At 43.2% G+C, this 10,446-nt stretch overlaps 1 long non-coding RNA gene across 1 annotated transcript; it reads left to right on the top strand.

Annotated features, from left to right (window-relative positions):
- Window positions 1–212: 212 nt before the first annotated feature.
- Window positions 213–998, top strand: LOC144889590 (uncharacterized). Its single transcript, XR_013621901.1, has 2 exons — window positions 213–265; window positions 473–998. It is a non-coding gene; the product is annotated as an uncharacterized LOC144889590 (long non-coding RNA).
- The last annotated feature ends 9,448 nt before the right edge of the window (window positions 999–10,446 follow it).

The raw sequence follows: 10,446 nt of genomic DNA, 5'->3' as shown, positions 1-10,446 counted from the left end.
GCATTTTTTGCCGCATCTGATGCAATTTAAATGCCCTAAATCTAATGGCGGTGCGGTGCTCCATTTGAAACTATTTGTTGATGTATGCATATTTTTGATGCCAATGTTCCATAATAAAAATTTGTATTGGTTTCTAAACCAGTGACAAATTGCAAATTAATAGCAGGAGGATTCCAGTGTGGTTGGTGTTTAAGATGACTGTGAAAAATGGAGAAGTGATGAAACAACAACAACAACAACCGGAAGCATAGAGATACTGGAAAAGGTAGGCTATATGTCATCTCTAAAAGTCGCTGTTCAGTAATGCAAGTACAGATGATTGAGAATATAAAGTAAAGTGAAAGTGTCCAAGATTTGGTGTGTATAAAAATGTATTTCAGATCTGAAAAACAGACTTGACCGAAAAGTAACGGGCGAAGCACGCACGACTTATTTATTTATTTAGCTTGAAATATCGGCGCGTGTTCTGAAGGACAATGGAGTCCACGAGCGCTGGAGACAGCGGCATTGCCACCCCTGAGTGGCTGGAGAGCTGGGGCTTGACCGAGGAGTCTCTCCGAGCTGTGGTTACTGGTCTGGGGATCGAGATCTTCGGAGCTCTCTGTGCCCGAGCCGAGCCCGCTCCGGTGAGGGATCGACTCTGTTCATTGTCTGATTGTCTACACGAGGGTTCACCTCCACCATGTACGCCGAGCTCTGTCGGTACATGGAGTCGTGTCGTGCGGGGAGAGCATCGCCACGGACCGTCGTGCCCGGATGTGCCAATGGGACGGAAGAACTTTCTGGATTCGTGCGGATGAAGATGGCACATGAGGACTGCTTTAGTCTCGAAGAGGGTGGAAGTAATGGTGAGTCGTGAGAACTACAGGCAAGATGTTGAGTTTGTTATAAACTTGACACGTGTTACTTTAGCCCCGGCAGGTCAATTCCGAGGTCTCCCATGTCATGAACATTGAAATCTGTCGATATGGCTAAATAAAATAAAGCTACCAGTTGATCGTCCAGTTTCTTTTTTAAAAAGGTAGGAGGCCCTTCTTCTTTTATTATTTTATTTTTTTCAAAATCGCAGCCATGTACCCGACACGCCAGTTTTTTTTTTTTTTTTACTGCGCAGCCCATAGGGCAAAGCCGTCTTGAACAGTGTTTGTCTGTATGTATGTATGTATGTCCCCTCAAACGTATACCAATCAGAGCTGAGGATCTGGTCACATGACAGTGTGATGCGATTACATCTGATGTCATTACGGCGGTAAGTCAGCTGACTCCGCACACTGCCATTTTGAATCCAATTTCGTTCATGCCAAACATATCGTCGAACCTGTCATATGTCACAATCTCCATGCTTTACCTTTACGTTTTTCATTCAGTGTGAAACACAAACAAACTGATTGTTAAAATGATCATCAAATATCGAAAGCATCGGCATTACGTCTCTTCCAACAAAACAGTGCACACCCAACCCTTGTGGGTTATATAGATTACAGTAGATCTTCCTTCGGTTCTGGAAGTAAAACTTACCTCATGGATGTCTGGATTCCTCCAAATTTCTTTGTTTAATGTTATAAACAGCATTAGCGACTGTTTAAAAAGTTAATCATGTGTGTTTGTGGTTTATAATATATGTTCCAAGCCCAGCTACGCCACTGTTAGACTTTCGGCCTTGTTATATCCCCCCCCCCCCCCCCCCCAAATGACGTATCGTGTACCAGACTTGTCAGTATTCTGGCCCCAAACAAATATCATGACGTGGGTCACATACCCGACACGTAACCTACACACTCACGAGGCTATTAAAAATAGAATCCACAGTTCTAAACAAATATATTAAACTAGCGAGGGTGGGAGGCCGGGCGCAAGCAGACAATGCGTAAACGGCGAATGCTAATCGATGAAACAATGAATTCCACATTATTGCGCCACCTTCAGTTGAACATCAGGCATGGACAGCCTGTTCGTGAATGACTTTGATAAAGAATGCCGAATGGCAAACAAACCAATAAATTCTACATTTCTGTGACACCTTCAGTTGAACATCAGGCATGGACAGCCAGTTCGTAAATGACTTGGTTACAACAACAACAACAACAACAGGCATTTTAAGGCCATTTTCCCTGCAAGAGCGGGGGTTAGCCTTGCGGTCCCCATGACAATCTTCTCCATTTTGCCCTATTTTCTGCATCTCCCCTTGTTAACCCCCTTGCACACATTTCTTCTTCGACCATCTTTAGCCAAGTCTTTCTCGGTCTTCCCCATCCTCTACTTCCTTCCATATTCATTTCCATCACTCTTCTCAACCAGTCACTTTCATCCTTCCTCAACACATGACCAAACCATCTCAACCTGTTTCTCTTCACAGCATCCATCACAGGCTCTATTCCCATCATCTTTCGCAATTCATCATTTGTCTTCCTCTCTCTCAACGATACTCCACACATCCACCGAACCATTCGCATTTCCACCCTTTCCAGCCTTCGTTGCTGCTCTCGTTCATTACCCATGTCTCACTCCCATAAATCATAACACTTCTCACACATGCAGCATACACCTTTCCCTTCAGCTTCAACGACACTCCCCTCCTCGTCATCACGCCACTCAGTTCCCGAAACTTCTTCCATGCATATCTCACTCGAGCAACCGTTGCCGAGTCTGATCCACCTTCTCCATTTAGCATGTCTCCTAGGTAACAAAATGTTTTCACACCTTCCAGCTTCACGCCATCTCCAAGATCCAACTCAACATTTCCTCCATCTGCAGCTCCCTCTGTGCACACCTTACACTTGAATGTAGCTGCCACACTGGTTAAGGACCCTCTCAAACCACTACGTTTTTGATGAACCCACTCAGCGCACATTGTACATTGAATAGAATTCACTCCGACACCCTTCCTGCACACAGCACACGGCCACTTCCCAGTTCCTTCCACCTCACTACATGCTTTACCACTTGCCATCACCTTCGTTTTTCCGATATTCACCTTCAGACCTTTTGTCTCCTTGAATACCGCTCTCTGACCCTCTTCCGGATCTGGACGTGAACCAAAATCTAATCGGCTTGATCTTATCACCTAAACCAACTCGCCCACCTTGTTTTGTCACAAGTCATCCACAACCTTTTGAGATGCCATACTCTATATCGTTTTTGGCCCTATCGCTGTGGTTTTTTTTTTTGTTTTGTTTTTTGTATACATAATCGAGGCTCGTGAAAGAGCTAACATTTATCGCACAAACAAATCAAACAGACAAACAAACAAAATATATAAAAAGGGGAGCGGTAGACAAGATAGGGAGAGAAGGGGAAGCACATAAACACAACATTTGTGAGGGACATCGGGAATGTGTGGGAGATAGAGGGCTTGGGGGGAGGCGGCGTGGGAAGTGGGGGGTGGGGTAAGTATCAACAAAAGGACACCAAGGACTTCCAGGAAAGAAGTTGGTATTTCAAAAAAGAGGATTTGGGGTGAAATTAGCGGGGGTAGAAAAGATCAAGGTTTTGGATGGGGGAAGATAAGAGATTGTGGTGAACAGCTGTTTTAAAGACCTGGAGGGAGGAGTGGGATTGAAGGGAGTGGGGGAGTTTGTTCCAGAGGCGGGAGAAAAGAGGAATGAAAGAGTGAAGGTGAGCAGAGAGTCTTGATTTTGGCAGTTTAACCATAAGAGGGTTGCAGGCAGATCTTGTGCTACATTTAGGAATATTTGGGGGACAGAGCCCAGAGAGAGCTGGAGGAGCAAGGCCGGAGTGGAGTTGGTAGAAGACAGAAAGACCACCAACCTGCCTGCGGTGAGTAAGTGAAAGGCCCTCGGAGGTAGCTTCATCACAGGAGATTCCAATGATTCTGAACGCTTTGGTTTCAACAGCGTGAAGACGAGCTAGGTGTGAGGCAGGAGCACCAGCCCAGAGGGGAGAGCAGTATTCCATTGAGCTGCGGATGAAAGCCTTGTATGTGGTGAGGAGCTCAGGTGTGCCAAGGAAGGACTTCGCACGACGGAGGATGCCCAGTCGGCGACTGGCTTTGGAGGCCAGATTTGAAATGTGGGTTTCCCAGGAAAGATCATGGCAGATAGTGAGGCCCAAAAGCCAAAGTAAAGAATCAATTAGTTTTTTTTAAATCTCGGATATGGATCCGTCTTCAGATCTACACCAAAATCGAATGAATTTGTCCTTGTGACACACCAAATCTATCCACCAAGTTTCATCCGAATCCGTTCATAGCTTTTTCAGATATCATGCTATAAATTGTTTTTACCTCGATCACTCAATGGTGAAGAAGCACTTAAAAATGATCTGATCCGGATTCGGATCTTCACAAAAATTTAATCCATTCGTCCTTGCCACACACCCAACTTGTCATACAAGTTTCATCCAAATTCATCCATAACTTTTTGAGGTATTATGCTATATATCGTTTTTGCCCAGATCTCTCTCAATGGTGAAGAATCACTTGAAAGTATCCAGATCCAGATCTGAATCTTCACCAAAATCTAATCACTTCATCCTTGTAACATACCCAACCTCTAAATCATCCAAGCTTATTTGGTTTACCTGCTGTCAGTTTTCACGAAACACATCACCTGTGGTTTAACTTGTCAAATGAGGATTTCTCAACGAGATGGTATTTATCTGACCCAACCAACTATCTACTTGTGTTGATGCCACAGTACAGCATCGGAGCAATCTTTACCACTATACAGCACTAGCTGGGTACTCAATCTTACTATAATTCACCAAATGTCTGTCTGTCTGTCTGTCCGTTCGAAGGTACCGTAAAAACTGCTGAACCGATCGCAAAGATATTTTGTGTGGGTAATCCTGGGATCTCCAGGAGTAAAATAGGCTGTTTAGTTTTCCCAATTTCAGCTTTGGTCTCCAGCATTCTCAGGTTTGGACTCCTGCATAACATTCGCGTTCACATAACGCTCATTGTGACGTCTTCTTACGTCGAGCAACGGTACCCGCCCTATGGGCGGGGCTTCAATTGGGAGGGCCAAATGAAAAGGCTAAATATCGGAAATTGAAGGCTTTTTTTCTTTGAAACGATTTATATAAACATCCGTTAAATCTCGATAGGTGTGAACACGATTATCGATCACGATCACGATCATCCCGATCATAGTGTATTGATCACGATTTGAAACACGATGGAATAATATTTACCGACATGAACAGTGATGTGGCTTTTATTGAAATTCTAAAGATACTGTTTAGATTTTGATGATTTGCGTGTGATATGATTCAACGGATGTTTATATGAATCATTTAAAATAAAATATAAACCCTTCAATTTCTGATATTTTGCCATTGCCATATGCAGATTCGCCACGGTCCCACGATCGATGTTTCCATACGTGAACGTACCCGTTTGTTTGCGAGCAGGTACGTTTTTCATGGAAGTCCTTCACGAACTTGCTGTCCATGTCTGACGTGCGACTGAATGTGCTACAGGAATGTGGAATTTATTGGTTCCATGCTTTAGCATTCGCCGTATCTGCATTACCTGTTTGCTTTTGGCCTCCCACCCGTGTGTAGCACGGGTATCTCTAGTCATATCTAATACCAAAAGAGTTTTTGCCAACTGATTTTCATTTGGCATGAGGTCGAAGGTAAATCACATTGAGCCCATCACTAATTAATAGGTGATAAATTTTGCATACTGATACAATTCAAAGGCAATATCCAAGGATTTTTTAAAAAAACTGTCGGACAACTTACATAAAGGAAATATCTAAACAAGAAGACGTCATGCAGAGCACAATACAACAGCAAACAACAACAGGCATTTTAAGGCCATTTTCCCTGCCAGAGCAGGAGTTAGCCTTGCAGGCCCCATGACAATCTTCTCCATATTGCCCTATTTTCTGCATCTCCCCTTGTTAACCCCCTTGCCCGCATGTCTTCATCCACCACCTTTAGCCAAGTCTTCCTCGGTTTTCCCCGTCCTCTACTTCCTTCTACATTCATTTCCATCACTCTTCTCACCCAGTCACTTTCATCCTTCCTCAACACATGACCAAACCATCTCAACCTGTTTCTCTTCACAGCATCAATCACAGGCTCTATTTCCATCATCTTTCACATTTCATCATTTGTCTTCCTCTCTCTCAAAGATACTCCGCACATCCACCGAACCATTCGCGTTTCCACCCTTTCCAGCCTTCATTGCTGCTCTACGTTCATTACCCATGTCTCGCTCCCATAAATCATAACACTTCTCACATGTGCAGCATACACCTTTCCCTTCAACCCTTTTCTTTTTTTATCCCTTTTATCTTTATAAATATTAAAAAAAAATATTTTTTTTCTTTTATCTGTTTTATATTTTTAGCGTATATAATTTAGCGTATTTGGCGTATATAATTTTTAGCTTATCGTGGAGCAGATAACTGAATGAATAGTGCATTTTGTGGTGAAAGTATGAAACTTGGCACAGAATTCGAACTCATCAAGACAAACAAAGTTAGACCTAAGGCCATCTCAGATTTTGGTTGGATAGCACTGGCGGCCATTTTAAAAGATGGCCACCAGGAAAACCTATTTTTCCAATATCTTAAATACTACTTCACCGAGAATCCAAACCCATAATTTTGGTGTCAAAATATAGGTTTTTGGGGATGAGCATTTCAAAAACTTTACTTTTGATCATCTCTGACCTTTATTTCCAACATTTTTCCTGACAATATTGGCAGCACAGGCGAGGATGCAAGCATCTTCTTCAGCATGTTTCACGTGCTTTTCTGAGGGCACTTCCAACATCACTGTTCATGACGAGGACAATGTCACGACCACATTTTGAAGCTCATAGTTCGGAGAAGTTACAATGAATTCTTTTTTCAGAATTTTTGAATGAACGTTGCCAGTCACATCACGGAGCTGAATCAGTCGGTTCCTGTTCAAGCTACGAATCTGAGTTTGAAAACTGGAGATACATGTGCATTGTGACAATCTGATATGTGTTCCTCAATAAATGAAACTAACTCATCAAATGTCCCCAGATCCTACTTTTGCCAGTATATTCTCATCCATTATTAGCTCAACTGGACTTTAGTCCGATGAGCTTATGCGATTGAACAGTGTCCGTGGGTCAGTCAGTCAGTAAACACTTCAGTCATTATCACTTGAACCAAACACACGATTTTGATGAAACTTGGCCACGAGCTTCATATCTGATGCTTAACGAAGGTGTACTGACCTCTTCAAAATCTGCGCTCATTAAGGCAGTCTATGCGCCTTAATGCCCACTTGGAGTTTGCAAAAAAGCACCGAAAGGACTCTCAGACTGAGAAACAAGATTCTGTGGGCTTTCATGTGTCGTTCACTGAGGAGAGGCTTCCCTCTAGCCACTCTGCCATGAAGCCCAGATCGGTGGAGTGTTGCAGTGATGGTTGTCCTTCTGGAAGTTTCTCCCATCTCCACACAGGATCTCTGGAGCTCAGCCAGAGTGACCATCGGGTTCTTGGTCACCTCTATCACCAAGGCCCTTCTCCCCCGATTGCTCAGTTTGGCTGGGCGGCCAGCTCTAGGAAGAGTCCTGGTTGTTCCAAACTTCTTCCATTTAAGAATTATGGAGGCCACTGTGCTCTTGGGAACCTTCAATGCAGCAGAGATTTTTTTTTAGGCTTCCCCAGATCTGTGCCTCGACACAATCCTGTCTCTGAGCTCTGCAGGCAGTTCCTTGGACCTCATGGCTTGGTTTTTGCTCTGATATGCATTGTCAGCTGAGACCTTATATAGACAGGTGTGTGCCTTTCCAAATCATGTCCAATCAATTGAATTTACCACAGGTGGACTCCAATCAAGGTGTAGAAACATCTCAAAGATGATAAAGAGAAATGGGAGGCACCTGAGCTAAATTTCAAGTGTCATAGCAAAGGGTATGAATACTTATGTAAATGTGATATTTCAGTTTTTTCTTTTTAATAAATTTGCAAAACTTTCTAAAATCTTGTTTTCTCTTTGTCATTATGGGGTATTGAGTGTAGATTGATGAGGGAAAAAATGAATTTAAACGATTTCAGCATGAGGCTGCAACATAACAAAATGTGAAAAAAGTGAAGGGGTCTGAATACTTTCTGAATGCACTGTACAAACAAACAAAAATACATACATAATGATGTGGATGACAGTTTTCTTCCCAGTTATACATGGTTTGTCCTACTTTCAGTGCACATGTCTTAATAGCTCCATCTCTGCTTCGATTCCAGTTATGCATAATCTAAACCCTGAAATTTGAAAGGTTTTTGCTGATGAAAAGAAGTTTCTTGTGTACAAACTGTAGCGCCCTATTGTCCGATGCCTGGAACAACATTTTGGTTTGTTCTGACCAACTTTTAAGAATTAAATGGCGGAAACGAACGTCATAGAATGTGGAAAATAAAATATTTCAAATCATTGTTCCCCAAAATTGGACACCAAATTTATGGGTCTGGGTGACGGAGTCCAACGATATGGTAAAATTGGTTCGGTGGCTACCATGGGGGTGGTGTACTTTGAATGTATCTGTACTTGTTACTTGCGAGAATCGAAGGTTTTTCAAGTATGTTGGTTGGTCTTTGTTGTTTTGTCTGTTTCTCTGTATGTCTGTATGTCAGTCGCCTACAGGGCACAATTTTCAACCGATCTTCACAAAACTTCACCAAATGGTGGAGTTGGTTTTGGGGTCAAAAGGTCAACATAGGCCAAAGGTCACCAATTTTGTAAAATTTCTAAAATGGCATTTCCTTGAAAACCACATGTCCAATCTGGCCTCCAAAGCCAGTCGCCGACTGGGCATCCTCCGTCGTGCGAAGTCCTTCCTTGGCACACCTGAGCTCCTCACCACATACAAGGCTTTCATCCGCAGCTCAATGGAATACTGCTCTCCCCTCTGGGCCGGTGCTCCTGCCTCACACCTAGCTCGGCTTCACGCTGTTGAAACCAAAGCTTTCAGAATCATTAGAATCTCCTGCGATGAAGCTAACTCCGAGGGCCTTTCACTCACTCACCACAGGCAGGTTGGTGGTCTTTCTGACTTCTACCGACTCCTTTCCGGCCTTGCTCCCCCAGCCAGCTCTCTCTGGGCTCTGTCCCCAAAATATTCCTGCAGGTCGCACAAGATCTGCCAGCAACCCTCTTCTGGTGAAATTGCCAAAATTAAGACTGCTCAACTTCACTGTTTCATTCCTCTTTTCTCCCGCCTCTGGAACAAACTCCCACACTCTTCAATCCCACTCCTCCCTCCAGCTCTTTAAAACAGCTGTTCACCACCATCTCTTATCTTCCCCCATCCAAAACCTTGATCTTTTCTACCCCCGCTAATTCACCCCAGATCCTCTTTTTTGAAATTCCAACTTCTTTCCTGGAAGTCCTTACAGTGTCCATGTGTTTTGTACCTCTCCCACTCCCCACCCCCCCCCCCCCCAAAGCCCTCTACCTCCCACAGATCTCCCGATGTCCCTGCTTGCAAATGTTGTGCTTGTGTGCTTCGCCCTCTCTCCCCATCTTGTCTACCGCTCCCCTTATTACATGTTTTATGTGTCCGTTTTTTTTTTCTGATTAATGTTAGCTCTTTCACGAGCCTCGATCTTGTATACAAAAAAAAATCCTCGATTTTCGTCCGATTGACTTGAAATTTGAAGAGGACTTGCATATGTGGTCACTGAATTCAACCACCAAGTAATTTTGATGTCATCATAGGCCAACAACTTATTTTAGGGATTTCGCAAGTATCGTGCGACTTGGTATGGGCCCCGTGCTATGCACGACATATTTCTTATTTGTTTGTTTGTTTGTGATTAAGATATCTCAAAGTTGTGGATGGATGTGGATGAAATTTGATGGAGAGGTTGGGTATCTGACAAGGACAAAAATGATTCGATTTTGATGAAGATTCGAATCAGATAATTTTTAAGGTAATTCTTCACCATTGAGAGATGGGGCTAAAACAACCAAAAAGATCGGGCTAAAATAACTAAACATTTCCCAATCTCATCACGAGAGAGGTTCATACAACCCCCTCCCATGGTAAGAATGTTTTTATGGCATAGCCCATCGGGCAATGCCGTCTGGAACAGCATGTGTGTCCATCCAGTGTATGTATGTTTGGATGTATGTATCTCACTTTTGCCGACATTTTGGGGGTTTATTCCCTTTAAAATTTGTTTACTCTGCAACCGTTGGTCCGATTGACACGAAAGTTTCTTCAAAGGCGCCTCGTCCAGTAGAATCTTTTTAATGATAATTATGACGTCATAGATCACTTGGTATGGGCCCCATCTTAGAAAAAAACGAAAATCGTTGCACCTCCATGTCTCCGAAACCGCTCCAAGGAAAAAATTGAAACGTGGCTCATTGTAAAGTACTCCCCATGGGGAATAACATGTTAATGATTATGTCATAGGTTTCTTCATTATGACGTCATAAATCGACAAGTAGAATGTTGATCCGATCAGTATGAACTTTGAGCGTGATCTCGGG

Source organism: Myxine glutinosa, chromosome 1 (assembly GCF_964187855.1).
Source record: "Myxine glutinosa chromosome 1, kmMyxGlut1.1, whole genome shotgun sequence".
Lineage (NCBI taxonomy): Eukaryota > Metazoa > Chordata > Myxini > Myxiniformes > Myxinidae > Myxine > Myxine glutinosa.
The sequence above is the reverse complement of the archived record's forward strand: the minus strand, read 5'-3'. Positions and strand labels throughout refer to the sequence as shown.